The 16,295-nt window shown below is 31.0% G+C and overlaps 1 protein-coding gene across 3 annotated transcripts in view; it reads left to right on the forward strand.

Annotated features, from left to right (window-relative positions):
* The first annotated feature begins 395 nt into the window (after positions 1–395).
* Positions 396–16,295, forward strand: part of LOC113394950 (uncharacterized) — a 187,432-nt gene continuing 171,532 nt past the window's right edge. For 2 of the 3 annotated variants that reach the window (XM_026632441.2, XM_026632443.2), the window contains exon 1: positions 397–1,330. The gene's annotated coding sequence lies outside the window, so the exon portion shown is untranslated. Of the gene's footprint in view, positions 1,331–16,295 lie in introns of all 3 variants that reach the window. The other variant, XM_064215858.1, reaches the window with a different exon arrangement.

The raw sequence follows: 16,295 nt of genomic DNA on the forward strand, positions 1-16,295 counted from the left end.
TGTTGTCGTTGCGCTTGTACATGTGAAATTTCCCTTACTTTACGACCATGCTTCCTGACCTAGTTTGGAATCGTCGCGGGATCACGAAAGGGTTTACGGTTTTCAATATTTGTTATCCAGTATATATGACTACTTCTCTATATCTTATGGGAATAGTTTCAGTTTCATTGGAAGATATCTCTGGTGTCGCATAGCAGAAACGATATTTTTGACCTATATCTGAGTCTATTTTAAGAAATGTAAGAGGCTTAAATTAAGGTTTCTTATATAATATTGCACAACCTTTTGAAAGAATAATCTGCTTTAGCGAATGGAATCCAATTTGCGCTCAGTGGTGTGGACTTGTGGGGCTTCGACCACAGCCAGATAATTGACACCGAAGTCACAACCGCGGCCGTAATAACCATTATAGACGACAACCGCGTCATGCAAAAACATCAAATTACAACACGTCGCCGCCCAGAATATCCAATCTCCTAAATGCTTTATTATTATTGTTCCGACTATTGTGACTTCCAATAAAAATAACGTAATTCACGGTCCCAATAGCGCGGTCTTATAGGTTTAGTTTAGAAAGTTGGCATCTTGTCCATAGCGGTTATTTCGAGTTCCTTACATAGGTTACCGGGTGCCGGCTGCACAAAAAGAAGGCTCTATTTAACGGGAAAAGATTCGGAAAAAAGCGCTCTGAGTCCCAGAGCCAAGAACTGGATTACTGTGGCCAGGCTGAAAAACAAATCTACCACGATTTACGTACCGTAAACTCGTTACGCGATGTGAACGAGGCGAGTTCGTGGATGGGGAGCGATTCAAAGTGTATCTTGTTTTGATTATAGGACGGTCGAGATCGGGTTAAACGGGAGTCGATAGAGATACGTTTAGTGCGTAGACGGGGCGGCGAGAGAGAGGCGAGCTTATACGCTGACTATACAGAGGTTCGCAGGTTCATTCGTAAGAAGTGTCGTTATCACAGTCGCTGTTCGGCAGTCGGGCGGCGCGCTAGTTGCAGGGACTCTCGCTCCCGTTGCGCACTGAATCACTTCGGCATAACTTTTACGAACATCGCGATCGGAAATTTGAGAGCCGGCAGCCATTTCCGATTCGTGACTGATTACGATACCCAGTGGAAAGTGAAACCGAGCGATTGAGACGAGGTAAAACAATTGTGTAAGGACTTTACTTTTGGTGTTAAATTGAGTGACTAAGTGGAACCATCTATTTGAAAAGTGAAATTAAACTTATATTGGACTAGTTTCGATATCAACTCAGTTTTGTAATAAAAACTGTGTCTTGACTATTGAAGCTCGATTGTTTTTAACTTCCTTATACGGTAAGTGAGTTTTATTAAGCTTTTGATGTATATTAAGATTATTATATTGCATAAAAATGTTAATGTTAGAAAATTGGCATAAAAGCGATGAATGCAAATTGCTTTTGCCAAGATAATATTTTTGGTTTAAAGCAAGGGACCCACTTCAAGTATTCATGAGGAAAAAATTTAAAAATGAAATATCATTAAGTCGGCGCTGTACTCTGTTACGCCATGATTTTTTTAAAACGAAAACAGCTTTATTAGCATTTAGCTTACTTTTAGGGGTGAATATATACATAAATGTATGTATTCAACTCTGTTTCTAATATTGGATGATATTAGTATTTTTAAAACATTAAAAATATAAGATTATAGCTGTTATTACATTTCAAAACAAATATTATTCCATTCGAGGTTTATGATGTAATTTTAAAGAAAAAAACGAACTCAATTTTGCCGTCACTTAAATATTACAGTAGAGATAATCGATTACGAATAAAAATACCGATTTCGGTCGATTGCAACACTAGATTGTCATTACAAGTAGAATTTGTTCGGTAATCTATATTTTATTTCTATTATATAATACTGGTCGCCGTCGTATTTTAGGTAATAAATAAAGAGTGTTTTATATACATACAGTCATGCATACATATATAAAAAAAATATTATTCTTAAATTCTATTTTTAAATTTTATTCTTGTTTTAGATATATGCAAATTTAAAGTTAAAAATTGTAGTGCGTGTTGTGTTTTTTTTCAATATAATTGGTTAAGACTATGAGATGGAGAAATGTCCTTCTTAAAGGGAACCAAAATAATTGTCCCTTATTATGTAAGCTCCTAATTTAGTCGTAAGTTAATGCGTCAGCCATACAAAAAAAAAAAAACGTTTTTAAGACGTCCTTTTTAAAAGCTATTTATATAAAAAAAACAACCTAAAAACGGATTGCTATGCTGTTTAAATTTGATTTTTTTTTAAACCTTACGATATTTAAAATCAGATTATTTGTTTTATTTCGTAGTGACTATTTCATATTTATTTTTAGAGAGGTAATTCATAATTGGGTCAATTACAAATCTGTTGTAACAAACTTACAGCCAGTGCGTGCTGTCTTTACCATGATAAAGGGCCTTTGTAAAATTATGCTAATCGTTGGATCCGTGGGTTTGTGTTGGCCCCATTCGTCATCAACCAAACTGACTTAATGACGATTAAATCAATTTAACTTTGAATTAGGATTTAGTTGAGTAGTAACACAATATTTACTACTATTAATACGTATTAATACATTCGCATTGGAAAGTTTGTAATTGGTTGGATTTTGTCAAACTGGACGTTTTAGTTGTAGCGTCATCGGTTTAATGTTTTAGGATATCTACGAGTATTATTATAAAAACTAGTTGTTTAAAGGGTTATTGTCAGGGTTTAGGCATATAAAGTAGTCGTTCTTTGGAGTTAAAGCTTGCTTCGTACCAAGTTTAATTGAATTTGTTTATTTGGTTTGAGTGTGCAACAGACAAAGAGACAGAATTACTATCACGTTTATAATAGTAGTGTAAATAAATATTTTTTAGAATTCTCTTTAATATTTTATATTTTGGAAATGTTTAGTCTCTATGTCTGTGCGCGTATTTATGTGAACCCTGCATATTAAGCGGTGTGGCTTTAGCAATAGGGTTCCATCCATTTGTGTACTAAAAATATCGATTCCAATTTTCATCTTACGCGTAATTGCATAATGAATACTTAATTAAATGAATCTTATCTGTACGAACATTAATCGTGAAGTTACTAGTGCGGATAGACCAAATCGCACGCAACCAAAATTTGTTAACTATATTACAATTTAGTATATGTTTGATGGGAAATATGGATATAAACGATTTAATATTATGTCGATCAATATATATGTCACTTTGAGTTTATGTCAAGGGCTATCTTTAATAGGTTCCTTTTATTAGGTAATACTTTAACGAAGACTGACAGATAGTCAATATCATCCTTTATTTATTTACATAATAACAGATAACTTATCAATCAATTTATAATATTAATGATTATTATTCATGATCAGTGTTCGTCCAGTGTTCTAAATTTGAACATAATCGATATTGAACATTTGTGGAAATCAAATATGGAATTGTATATCTTGATTTATTTTTGTCTTAATTTTTTTTTATTAGTAATACTAAACAACGTCGATGAAAACAATTAAAAAAAAAATCATGACAAACAGAGGTGAAAAAGGTATTGAACTGTTTTATCTTTGCGTGTTTATATATAGATTGTGATCAAATTTATTTCAGTTTTATTATTTCAAAACGTATTTGTTTCAAGAACCCATATTTAAGTCGTAATATTATTTGTCGTAAGTTTCTTTAAGCTTAATAGGCCGTTGCCTAGCATAAGAATATATGCAGAACCCAATACATAAAGTAATAGAATGCAATATTAAAACAATGTTAACATTTTCATATAAATGTATTGAAATTATATAGAACAATATTGAATCTCGTATCCCATACATCAAATACAACGGTCTAATTGTAGCTGTATTTCGTAATAAGGAATTTGTTTTGTTTTCATGTTAGGCTTCTCTATTTGATATAATCACGTGTCGGTTGCAGATACATCTAAGAAGGTCAACCGTATTTTTTGCTTATTACTGTTTGATTCATATTATTCATTGTATTCAATGATGAGATACAGATTTCAATCTAAGCGTATATAAATTATCTACGCGCGAATGCGAAATTATATGATATCAATTGCTGATTTCATTATAAATGGTAAGAGGAAAGTTATAAATGTGTATTATACATCGCTTGCTATAGATTTTGTTTTTTTTTGTATTGTACTTTGAAGAGTGCTTTGTAAAACAATCAATTAATATCTATTGTTTGTTTATGGCCAATGAAGTACCTACAATAATACTTGTCAAGTGTAATTAGTAATTTACTGTACCATGTACTAAATTAATTTACTTGAAATTTAAACAAATCAATATATCCTATTGTACTTTACAAACATTTGTAAGCTGTATTCTATAAATACAAATATTAAAAATATTTAAGATGCACAGTGATCTTATTGCTAAAGTAGCAATCTCTTCCAGACAAAGGAATCACGGGCTTGAGACAAAATATATAAATATGTTATCCGACATGTTGGGTGTTGGGTACTCGTTAAAATGTTGATAAAGTATTATTAAAAAAAATTGATTTTTTTATGATTACTTCATATAAAATTTGGGTCATTTTTTGCGTGTCTGTATCAGTAACCGGAGTAAACTGGTATTTTTTTTCGGGAAGCGCATTGCCCTCGACGCTACCCCGCGGCTCGTTTGAAGAGAGAGACGAGGGCGCGTGAGAGAGACCGGAGAGTGAGAGATTAATGACGGGGGTTGAATGTCTTAAGCAAGCCTTTTCTTTCTATGTTCACTTAGCTTATTACTTCCGATTCAAAAACTGACGAGAATTCGTAAGAATCAATCAAAGATAATGATTTAGCACTTCAATACATTGAACGCTGGAGTCGCGATGGTTTTGTTGTTAAAGGTGTGGTATAATCTGGACAACCACTGAATGAAAATTTCGTTTGCTTTTAATTATTATCATGTTCGGAAGTAAAGAAAATATAAATAGGTATTGGATAATGTGGTGATATTAATGTAGCGTGGTAAAATAAACTCCAAGATCTTCTTCAAAAGGTTTGTATGCCTTGGCCCGACGGTAGTATATTTCATTTCCTTTCAGCAGTAAACTTATCTCCACTAATATCATAAATGCGAAAGTAACTCTGTCTATCTGTTTCACGCTTTCACGACCAAACCACTGAACCGAAATTGATAAAATTTATTATGAAAAACTAGTAATCTATAATTGGTATAAAATATAATTAGTCTGTGCAATGTCATTGTACTTGAACTACCAAAAACCTTTTGGAATATTTTCTACCATTAAAATATCATTTGCGATGAATGGTTAGGCGTAGTTTTTAAGCGCACGTTTTTTTTTTTATAAAAAAATACGATATAAAATGTCATAACTATGCAGCGGTCTCGTGTTTTCAATATTCATTAATTAATTCATTGAATTAGGGACTTCTATAATCAATCATGTTTGTTGGCAGCGCTGTCAGTGTTCTGCGGGCTATTTTAATGATAAATAATTATTGATCGAACTGTGAATATGGTAATTCAATTACCATTAAACGGTAATGATCTGTGCGGTGTGCAGCGTAAAATTGGAATTTTAAATATGGAACGCTTCCAGAAGGTTCTCAATACTAGGATAATACTGATAAATAATTAGTAAAAAAAAAACACTTTAAATCAAGCTTATCTACATGATATTTGATGTCTATGCCATTGAATGTTGAGGAGTTTCTGGGTGTAGAATCAGATCATGCTTATCATAAAAATGCATTGCTATCTTAACTGAACCAACGTGACAAATTTCAACTCTGTGGAATAACATTAAGTTATCTTAATATAGCTTGCAAGATTTGACCTAAACACAGTAACAGACAAATATTGCATTTTAGATGAAAGTTTGTAAAAATGTGTCAAGGATTAAAGATAATTTATATTTAAAAAAAAAAAATGCTTCTATGAAATAAGATTTATTAAAGCTTACTTCGTTGAGTACATCACAGATTCACAGGCGAGATAATTGGCAAGTAGAGGGTATGATTAAAAAACTATACAAAGTACTATACATACATAGGATACAAGCGAATTAATCTTTCAGCACCACCTCTGTAAGAAATATTAGACATTCCTTAACCTATTCCTTATCGTTATCCCCAATGCGCCCTTAACCTTGAAGACCGAGATGTCTAATTTGTCCCTTGCACTTGTTGTTACAATAGATTACGTAAGTAATGGAACTGCAAACTGGAAGAACGCAATAAAACTGAGTATTGCGATTTGGCGGTAGGATATCTGATTAGTGGGCATCCTCTGGGTCTTACGTCTGGGTTTACATGTCCTTATACAAAATCCAACCAAGTGCAAACACTATTATGAAAGGCATCCTTTAAATATTATAATTATTGTGCAGTTTATGTCCCAAATTTTTTTTTGAAATTGTGTAAGACAAGGTAGTGTTGAGTTTTAAGTTTGTTATAAAATAGCCCTGCATGTTAAAATAATTAACTAACGTAAATAAATAATATAAACATATAAAAAATCTATTTAAGTTATCACATTCATAACTCACATATTAAATTCTTTACTTCGTAATATTTATAACACGTAAATTTAATAATAAATAAAATTAATTCAAAATGCAAATGCAATTTTATTACAATAGGTTTTATAAATATTTATGTATGTTATAATACGAACATACATTAATCGGGTCAGTTGAGTCAGATGTATAGACAATGTGTTAAAAAAACACAATAGTATGTCATAATTGATTTACATAAAATGAAATAGTATTGTTTATTTTGACAGTTGGAAGGAATACAAAATTTTATTTGAGACTTAAGTTCATAAATTGTAATAATCTTGTATTTAATTGCTGAAGACGAATAATTTCTCACCAGTTATTTTCAGAAGAATCGATATTTCAACCCTATGATAGCTTTCAATTGAAACTAACCCGTGGAATGACACTACAAAAGTGCTCCAAAGAGCCTTATTGCCTTTGTAACGCGTGTGTGGTATAGTTATATAATATAGTTATATAAATAATAGTTAATGTGTTTTATGAAAGGTATATAACCCTTTTGCAATAAATTTAAGTTGTTAAATATATGCAAGTAATTAAAAACGTTTTATTAAGAAACTCTTCACGGTCAGTACATCAAGTTATTACTGAGAGAATAATTTAAGTTACACACAGGTACGTCGTAAATTTAAATAGTAATAAGTTTGAATGTTGAAACTTAATAATTGTTTCGAAACTAGTTTTTACATTTTTGCAATTTTTACCGTCACAAAGAATATTTTTAATAAATAAAAAGGTTCTATATTTTGTTCTAGTCGCATGACATTTACTTAAAGTAACAAGATCTTAAGGTTGAGTCAAGTCAAAAAAAGAAGTTGTACCGTTACAAAGATAATATTAAAAGGATTATTATGTTCTTAAACAATATCTTTTATTTTATATAACTTTCAAATTTCCACAGAGGTGTCGCTCATATATTTCGGTGTGCTGTTTGTTTTGATCGAGTTCTGTATTTAGATATGCTTTAACAATTGGGGTATATGTTTTTTACCATGTAGTTTATATATATATTTTCTACTATTCTTTCTTATAACGACATGATTTTTACACGATTTATGAGCAAGAATAGTTATAAGTTCTAACCAAAGAAAATGTAATTAATGACTGTATCCATAAAGTATCGCTTGTGAAAAAAACTGTTTTTCTGGGACACGCTTAGTAGGGGACTAATACTCGAAAAATGCTTTCCACTTTTCTTCGTTATCACTAAATAAGGGCTCTCAGCTTTTGCGGTGGGTTGCTATACCGCTCCTAAAATTTGGCTTTACTTTATTTATCATAAAACAGTACTTTCTTTTTATTTTAAATAACAAAAAAAAAAAAAATCTGCCATATTTTTCAGATAGGTAATTATTAAGTTAGTAATTTACATTTATTAATTATTTTACAAACCAAGCCCAAATTAATGTTTGTAAGTGAGTGTTTAACTCAGTATCTCAGTGTTGCCAGTGATATAATTCTGATAGATAAATATTTTATTGTTACAAAAATATAAAAGGAAATCGCTTGTCTTGTATCAAAACTATATACATACATACGAATTATGCATGCAATATTATTAGTGGTATTTTTTTTTATCAACATTTGCACGAGTTCACGGAGCATTTGTCCATTTTGTTTTTTTTTTACAATGTCGCGTATTCGCATTTTTATCATGGATATACTCTTATGTTACAACGTGACGTGTTTAAAATTTTAATCTATATTTTATTTTAGTAACTTAATTGTCACTGTAAGAACTGCAGTGTTTTCTGTGAAAAAACACTTTATATTTCACTCGTGAAATTAACGTAAAACCTACAGTCATAGGTTATTTTTAATAATTTATTATTCGATAATCACTTTCAGAGAATTTACGATCGTGTTTTACGGTTAGTTTCGAATATGTTCGTACAGAATAGCTCTACTGCTATAAATGATGATGACATCTAAAGTGATTCTCAGATATGTTATGTTGTATAATATTATACATCGGTAAATGTATTTCCGTAATGCAATGACAAATATCGAGGCAAGTTGACCGTTACTAGGCGTGCCTCAATTCGTGTTTTACCGTTACGTGTATTCGCAACAGCTCATCATGTTAATTGACCTTTGCGATTGGTATTAATATTAAATCATAATGTATTGATGGTATAAGAATGAAATCATTGTTATAATTTAAAATGCTGCTTTACAAATTGTTGCTTTTTTGTATTGACAAGGATGAATGATCTTGATGAGTAAGTGAAACTACTTAGATGGTTTTGGGACAGCATTGAACTTTTCTTGAACATTATATAGTATTAGTGACATTATTTAGAATTTAATTTTTGCAAAACGAAACTTATCTACAGAAAAATATTTTTTATTTAGTATTTTTAACTCTGAACGTAATACGTGGGGACGATTGAACGTATAGTATCAATAAAGTCTCTTTTAAAATTTTTAATAATTAACTCTGCAATTTCTATTCGACTTGTTTATCTGTCTATGTTTCGGTGAAAATTTGTAAATCGGTTTCATTTGAATTCAGCCACAAATATTTTCAATAGCAATAAAGAAAACTATATTTTATATTAATCTTTTCATCAAATATTTCATATAAAGATCCCCACTGCAATTTTATTATATGTATAGATGGAAGTCCATTGGCATTCTCTGGGGTAATGTTGCCCATATCAATACAATCGTTGTCCTGCGGAAGAGGGCTATTCACGGCACTTATAACGTTGGCCATAAAGTTTAATTAAGAAGTAATTTACTGAATTTTCTCGTAATTGTAACACGCTCTTAATCCTAGAACAAGTATTCATATTTTATCTCTTTTACTGGAACTACACAGAGTATATAACTCTTACGAAAGAATTAAATATGTAGGTTCCTAGAAAATACCTAATAAAAAATATTAAATTTTATAAAAATAATAATGGAAAACCGTGTGTATTGGTCAATTTAAAAAGGTTAACCAATCGTTTTTGATGATTCACTTCTCGAATTAAAATGTTGCATTTTGTCCGTTTCAATAAAAAAATAAAATTACATATATTTATTTATACCATAAATTTAATTTGGTGAAAAAATAACAAAAAAGTCTTTGATTTTATTTTGCTGATAATTAGCATTTCTTTCTAAATTAGATTTTTGACTTTCATATTGTGCAGCCATTGTTTCAAATGGTGTTAAATGCTACTCAATTGAATAGAGAATAAGACTGATTTGATTTTAAACGGATAAAACAAGATTCATTAGTGTTTGGTAATAACTTTAATATAACAATGTTATTAATGATTTTTAATATATTATCTTAGATTATTTATATATCTAGACTTGAGTTGAACTACAAAACAACTAAAACAAATGGACCAACTTTATTATCTTGGTTGCGTGACAACTAAGCTTAACACTCGCCAAACGTCACAGTACTTTACTAAGTTAAGTTTAGTAAAAGTACGCAGTACGTAGTGTCTATAAATAAATAATCAAAGCACATCATATTAATGAACGAGACACAGATTATCCTCATTTAATGGTAACGATAAAAACTCTTGTGCAATCTTGTTTGGTTACATATTATATTCATCGAGCCACTGTAGGCAATACTTGGTAAATAAGGTGTAACCTATTAGATTTGCGACGCATTGAGTGTTTAAAAATCGTATAAACCTCCTTTTATATTTAAAAATATAGTAACTCAGTTATATGAGAGGAATTCGTTAAATGCCGCAGGCACCACCACAGATAACATATTATAATTAACAATTAATTGAGATAAAATCTATTTGTTTGTATTTATCAATTCTCATGTGATTCCCGTTAAAATTTTATTTATTATAATTATAATTACATAAGCCGTTGGGACTCATAAATGCTGTTGATGATTTGTTACTTAATGATGCTATTATTATTTATATAAAATTATTATATTCGTATCGATATTTTATTATGTACACTATTAAGTTGATACAGCGATTGGATTTAAAATGTCATTTTAACAATATGCAGACTTTAATATTCATAATGTAAATGTATTTATTCACATTAATTTTAATATGTCCGTCCAGTCCGTAATAAGCATAAAGGTCAATTATGTTGCAGATGATGTTTACAATTACCATAATCTTGTTGGTTGATGAGATGGCGCCAATAACTTTAATTAAAAAAAGAAGGAGATTATCAATTTAGATTATTTTTTTAATATTTGTTACCTCCGAACTGTGTCCTTTACGAATTCAGTTTGTGAGGTCATACCTACTTCAATTAAATTTGAAGTCTGTTCACTCTGTGTCACTTTGTTCGTCTGAATCTTTGTTACTCGACAACATAGTTCCCTTCCGTCAGCGTCTTTCTTTGTAGGTTATGTCAGTATTTCCCAATAAAAAAATATTATTTTATATTCACTTAAATTTTGATTAGATTCATCTTTGTTAATACGTAAACGTACTTAGTTAAATGATTACAACAGGTACATATCAAATCATTGGTTCCTAAAAAAAAACAACAGAGGACTTACGACTTAACGCCACCGCAGCAAAAAATAAATAAATCTGCGCCAATATATGTTTATTTATTTATTAAATATAAAAATAAATAATCTAACCTAACCTAATCTATATTGGCGCCTTTTTGCTGTGGTGGCGTTAATACGTAAGTACCAAAAAACAGTCTACAAAAGCGCGTCTGTCGCCCAAATCTCGACTTCTGTTAAGGATAAGCATAAACAGCTTATTCCTCCGCGTTGCTCTACTTAGGAAATGTACTTGAATCAGAATATATTCCTATTTTCTAAAATCAAGATTATTGTAATATACAAGTTTCCTACATATTGTATTTTACTAAATCGCGAACGAGATCAATAAAGTCTATAAAAACTCAATATTCTTAGCCCCTCATTCATTTAATTTCAGTTCATTTCCTCGACTCGGCTATACAGTTAGTAGTATTTGTTGTATTTTCTATTATAACTCTACAGCAGGTACCAATCAGTGTAACGTTATTGCAATTAATCTAAGGTATAATACGGATAGTGTTCACTGACCGTAAAGATTGTTTTCTCTGCGCACGGGCAGCCAAGAACTGAGACAGGTGCCACTTTCATCCGGCGCACGAGCGTGCCGTGTCGAATTAAACGAATTATAGCAAAAACGTATTGAATCGCCTGAACTTTTTCATGTCTAACAAGTTGGTCAAATGACGTATTTCATTTCCATATTGCTACTTTTGTCTTTGTTGCATTACTATTGGTCGTCGTACAGTTTTTTTTTTTAATTTTATAATTAGGAAATCTTTTTACGAATGATATTTATTATCTATTTTTTTTTTATCAAAAACTGGAAACTTGATAGAGATATAAAGCGTAAATATTTTTCTTGTTATTTTTATTTATTAGCGTAACCTCATTGCAGTTACAAAACATTTTGAACCGTTATTTTATTTTTTAATTACGTTCCGCTAGGCTTGTGCTTATAGGCTGCAATGCCTTCAAAGTGTTTTGACATAAATATTTTTTAATCTCTTTGGAAATTGTAGAACCATTAAAGAGATAATTTCAACAATATCAGCACTTGTAGCAGAGATCAGGATAACAAGAAGAAATACTGGGTGGTAGGGGTATGTGAAAGGACCTGTGATTAGGTACCTACTACACAATCATCGAATGTTCCAGCATCAATAATTAGTATTATTGTGTTACGATACAATATAAAAAAGAAAAGGAATCAAGATTGTGTATATGTGTGTATCTGTTGGGGCTTTTATTGTTGTTATATGGTTATCGCTTGCTCAATTGCCAAGAAGGGCTCAATGACAATGAATTGTGTTTACATTCGTTATGTTTTCATGTATACTGTTGTAACTATCTCTGTATTTAATTGTATGTTTAATTTGATACTTATTTTCATTACTAGGAACATATTAAGTTTGATACAATAATTTTATATGTTTTATATTGAGATTTTGACCTATTTTTTTTGGGAAGTTTAACTTCTTTGCAAGCGATTAGAGTGAATAATAATAATTATTGATAATAACTACTGATAATAATTATTAACAGAAGTACCTACGCAACTTTTTAATATATGAAATAGGAATCTGTGGCTTTATAAACTAAAATCTAGACCAAAGAATCTCATAACCGAGCATTATTCGAGGAATAGTGTAGTTACGTAAAGCAGAAACACTTAATATTATATCTCTACTTAATCAATATTTAAATGTCTTATGGAAATTTGAGAACACCGTGTTGCCATATTAAGACACGAATTAAAAAAAATAATCTTTTGCTATTTGTTATATTTGGTGAGTTGCACTCACGTTAACGTGTTCTTAATTACAAGGAAATGATCAATACAAATTTTATAATAAACTAAAACCAAAGACGATGAGATAATCGATACAGTAGGTATTATTTCCGACCTTGACGTTCACTTGCTGAATCAGTTTCGAACTCACGATTCTTCGAGACCCCTGTTGGTTAATAATGTGATAATGGGTTTTGTTAGCACGAATTTTGAGAGACATGAGAATATTTCGTACAATACAATAATCAAAAACATTTAATTCCTATTTGTTTTCGTTTGGACAGAAACAGTGCTTGAGAACAAAAACAACGAAACGAATACCTTTTGCGATTAATACTTTAAAGTAGTTGTACAACTGGTATTTAAAGAACTTGTCTTAATTTATGTTTGTAAAATTACTTAATAGATTTTTCATACAAAAAATAAACAAATTTGAATAACGTAACATTGAATATTATTTGCTTTCGAGAGATTCGAGATGGCCAGTTGTTAGAACACGTGTTCCTTAACCGATGATTGAGGGTTCAAACCAAGGTAAGCACCACTGAATTTTCATATGTGAAATGAAATGTGCATGTCTCTAATTTTAATGAAATTCTGCCGCAATAATATTCACCTACCCATATTGGAGGAATAAGTGCCAAACCTTCTTCTCAAAGGGAATTTGCCAAGCAGTGGGACATTTACAGGCTGTTTACTTTATAGCCTTTTAGAGGAACATTAAACCCTGTTCATTTACTCATTGCTCTCTTTCTGTCAACAATGATTTGACATTCGAAAGAAGAAGACGCAGCAAAAATAATTAAAGCCACCAGTGTGAAATGGATATGGAGTTTAAGGATGACTCAATAAAGTCGATTGCAGCCTCATTGCAGATTGTAACCTTTGCGATGGTGGAAATGAATAGAACTATGAATTCTGACTCAGCAATTGAAGAGAAATCTGTGTTTATTATTTCATAACCCTCTATACTATTTACTTGTAAAGACTATTTGATTTTTACCGGGTCTTTTGTTCGCATACACATTCTGAGCCAGCAATTTCTTCTAGTATAATTGACGCAATAAGGTATAAATAAATTATGAGGGCCTAAAATTTTCTGTGTTTTTTAATATTTATATTTTGAAAAATGACACATTCTAACCTCGGTAAGGTAACTGTATACATATTAGAAACATGAAAGCACCGTTTGAATTTAAAGGTACACTATAAAAATTTAAAGGTTAATAAAAAAAAGTGTATTTTAAAATTCATATTTTATTAATTCGTACGTGACGTTGACAAATAATCTGTGGCCCTCTCGACACGATTAAAAGTCATATTTGCATAATATTTCTTATTTATTTTTCCGACCGTGCCATCGGTATAGCTAGCTGACAAGGTTCAACCAATAAAAAGTTAACGAGTTTTCAGTCAAGAAACTCAGTGGTAAAGTTTGGAAGTTAGTATTAACCCTTCCGTCCGTCGAAAAGTACATAAAGCCGTTCCTCCGTCAGTTTTTGTCGGACTGCCGTCCCGTCATATTATTAGGGTAAGGGAATAGCGAGTGTAATTGTGCTTGAGCAAACACTTGAGCTCTATAAAATCACTTGCACAGTTGGTTTGACCATGGCGTTGAGAACGGTCGCGGTGACCGAAACCAGTAAAGAAGAAACCATCATACATACACACTATCAATTTTTACTCTACTTCTTTTAGTTACTATAATAACATCCACGTTTTCGAAAGACACGAGGAATAAATGCATGGAATTTTGATACTAAAATAAGCAATTTTTTGTATATTTGTACTAGTCGAAACTGCGGCTTTACCCGTGCAAAATTTATTTAAAATTACCTATAGCGCTTTACTAACTCGATGGGTGAATTAAAACAGAAGCCTATGCCCTTGACCGGGACTCAAATTATCTCCATTTTCAATTACATCTAAATCGTTGCAGCGGTTCAGGCGTGACGACAGACAGAGTTACTTTCTCATTTATAATATAAGTATTGGTTTACGGTTATTACTAGTAATACAGTTGCCACTTATGTATATATATACATAACATAAGTTTTGCATGACGCTTAATATTAAGTTTTTGATTTTAAGTCTTTTTCGTTTAGATAATAATAATTATTTATGAATCATTCATAATACGCTCAGATATACCATTCAGCGTTCGTTATCAACTCTACTTTCTAAATCGACAAGGGAATGAATTTAGATACTTTGTAATGTGAAAGCAAATTAATGAGAATCGATCGAAGTGTTAAATGATGAATCTAGATTTCCTTTTTTATAATGGCTATTAATTTAATACGACTCTGTTATTAGATCATTTATATGAAAGCCGGTATATCGCATGGAATAGAATCCGTGGATCTTACTCAATCGGTATCTATCCGGCTATCAAAGAAAGAAAAAATAAATTCTTTATGACAAGGCGTAATTATAAAAAGTATATATATAAAATAGGTATATACTACTTAATCTACAAAAAACACAACAAAAAAGAAGATTTGGTAAGCAATAATAGTAATCGTGGCCTAAATAGGTGTACCATTCAACTTCCAAGTTGGGTTCTAAAAACCCAACGCTGATTTTCAATGGTACCCTAAAGATCATTGAGTTTTCATTTCTGTTGAAAAAAAAAACATTTTTAGGAAACCTGTATGTTTTGAATAAAAAGCTCTAACGTTTGTACGACCATATATCCATCAATTCGCTTTGTGGAATAATCTCCAAACCTTCTTAAGAGGAAAAGAAGCCGTTAGAGAGCGGTGATCCATTTACAGGCTGGTATTTTTTTAAATATCTTTTTAAATCCAAATATAAGTAGGTCATGTTTCATAATTCGTTAAAATTATAACCGTTTAAACATCTATGTCATCTCAAACATCGATGTGGAAGTAGATCTGTCTGTCTATCTATCTGTTTGTTAGTTTTTCAGAGCGAAACGACTGAATTTAATTTGATGAATATTGGTTTAAAACTAATTTAAATGAAGAAACCAAGGAAGAAAATAAATTTATGTATACCTAAAACCTACCGATTCCCCCTAACACGGACAAAGTCGTGGGTCACTTTTCGAAGTCTCTTTTTATCTTTACTACAAAAACGAACTGATTTTAGAAGGTAAATGGTCCTCTAGCCAAATATATTACAATTGTTACGAGAATATGTCACTTTATACATTGCTAATGAGTTGTCTCTGCAATGGTATTCTGGGCTTAGGTAAACGCATCCGTCTCGACATATTTGTTTTATTTTAATTATATTTACAGTGTTTCTTTGGCAAATGCATTTACCATTAATGTATTTTATATAATCTATGTTAATAATATAAGACTGGAGATTTTGTTTGAGCTCGAATCTCAGGTTCTTTTAGGTCACATTAAATGTATTATGGAGTCAGACATTCAGCAAATTAAAAGGGTAATAGATGTAAATTAGATATCTATCAGGAGCGGAGATGGATGGAAC

Source organism: Vanessa tameamea, chromosome 9, assembly GCF_037043105.1.
Source record: "Vanessa tameamea isolate UH-Manoa-2023 chromosome 9, ilVanTame1 primary haplotype, whole genome shotgun sequence".
Lineage (NCBI taxonomy): Eukaryota > Metazoa > Arthropoda > Insecta > Lepidoptera > Nymphalidae > Vanessa > Vanessa tameamea.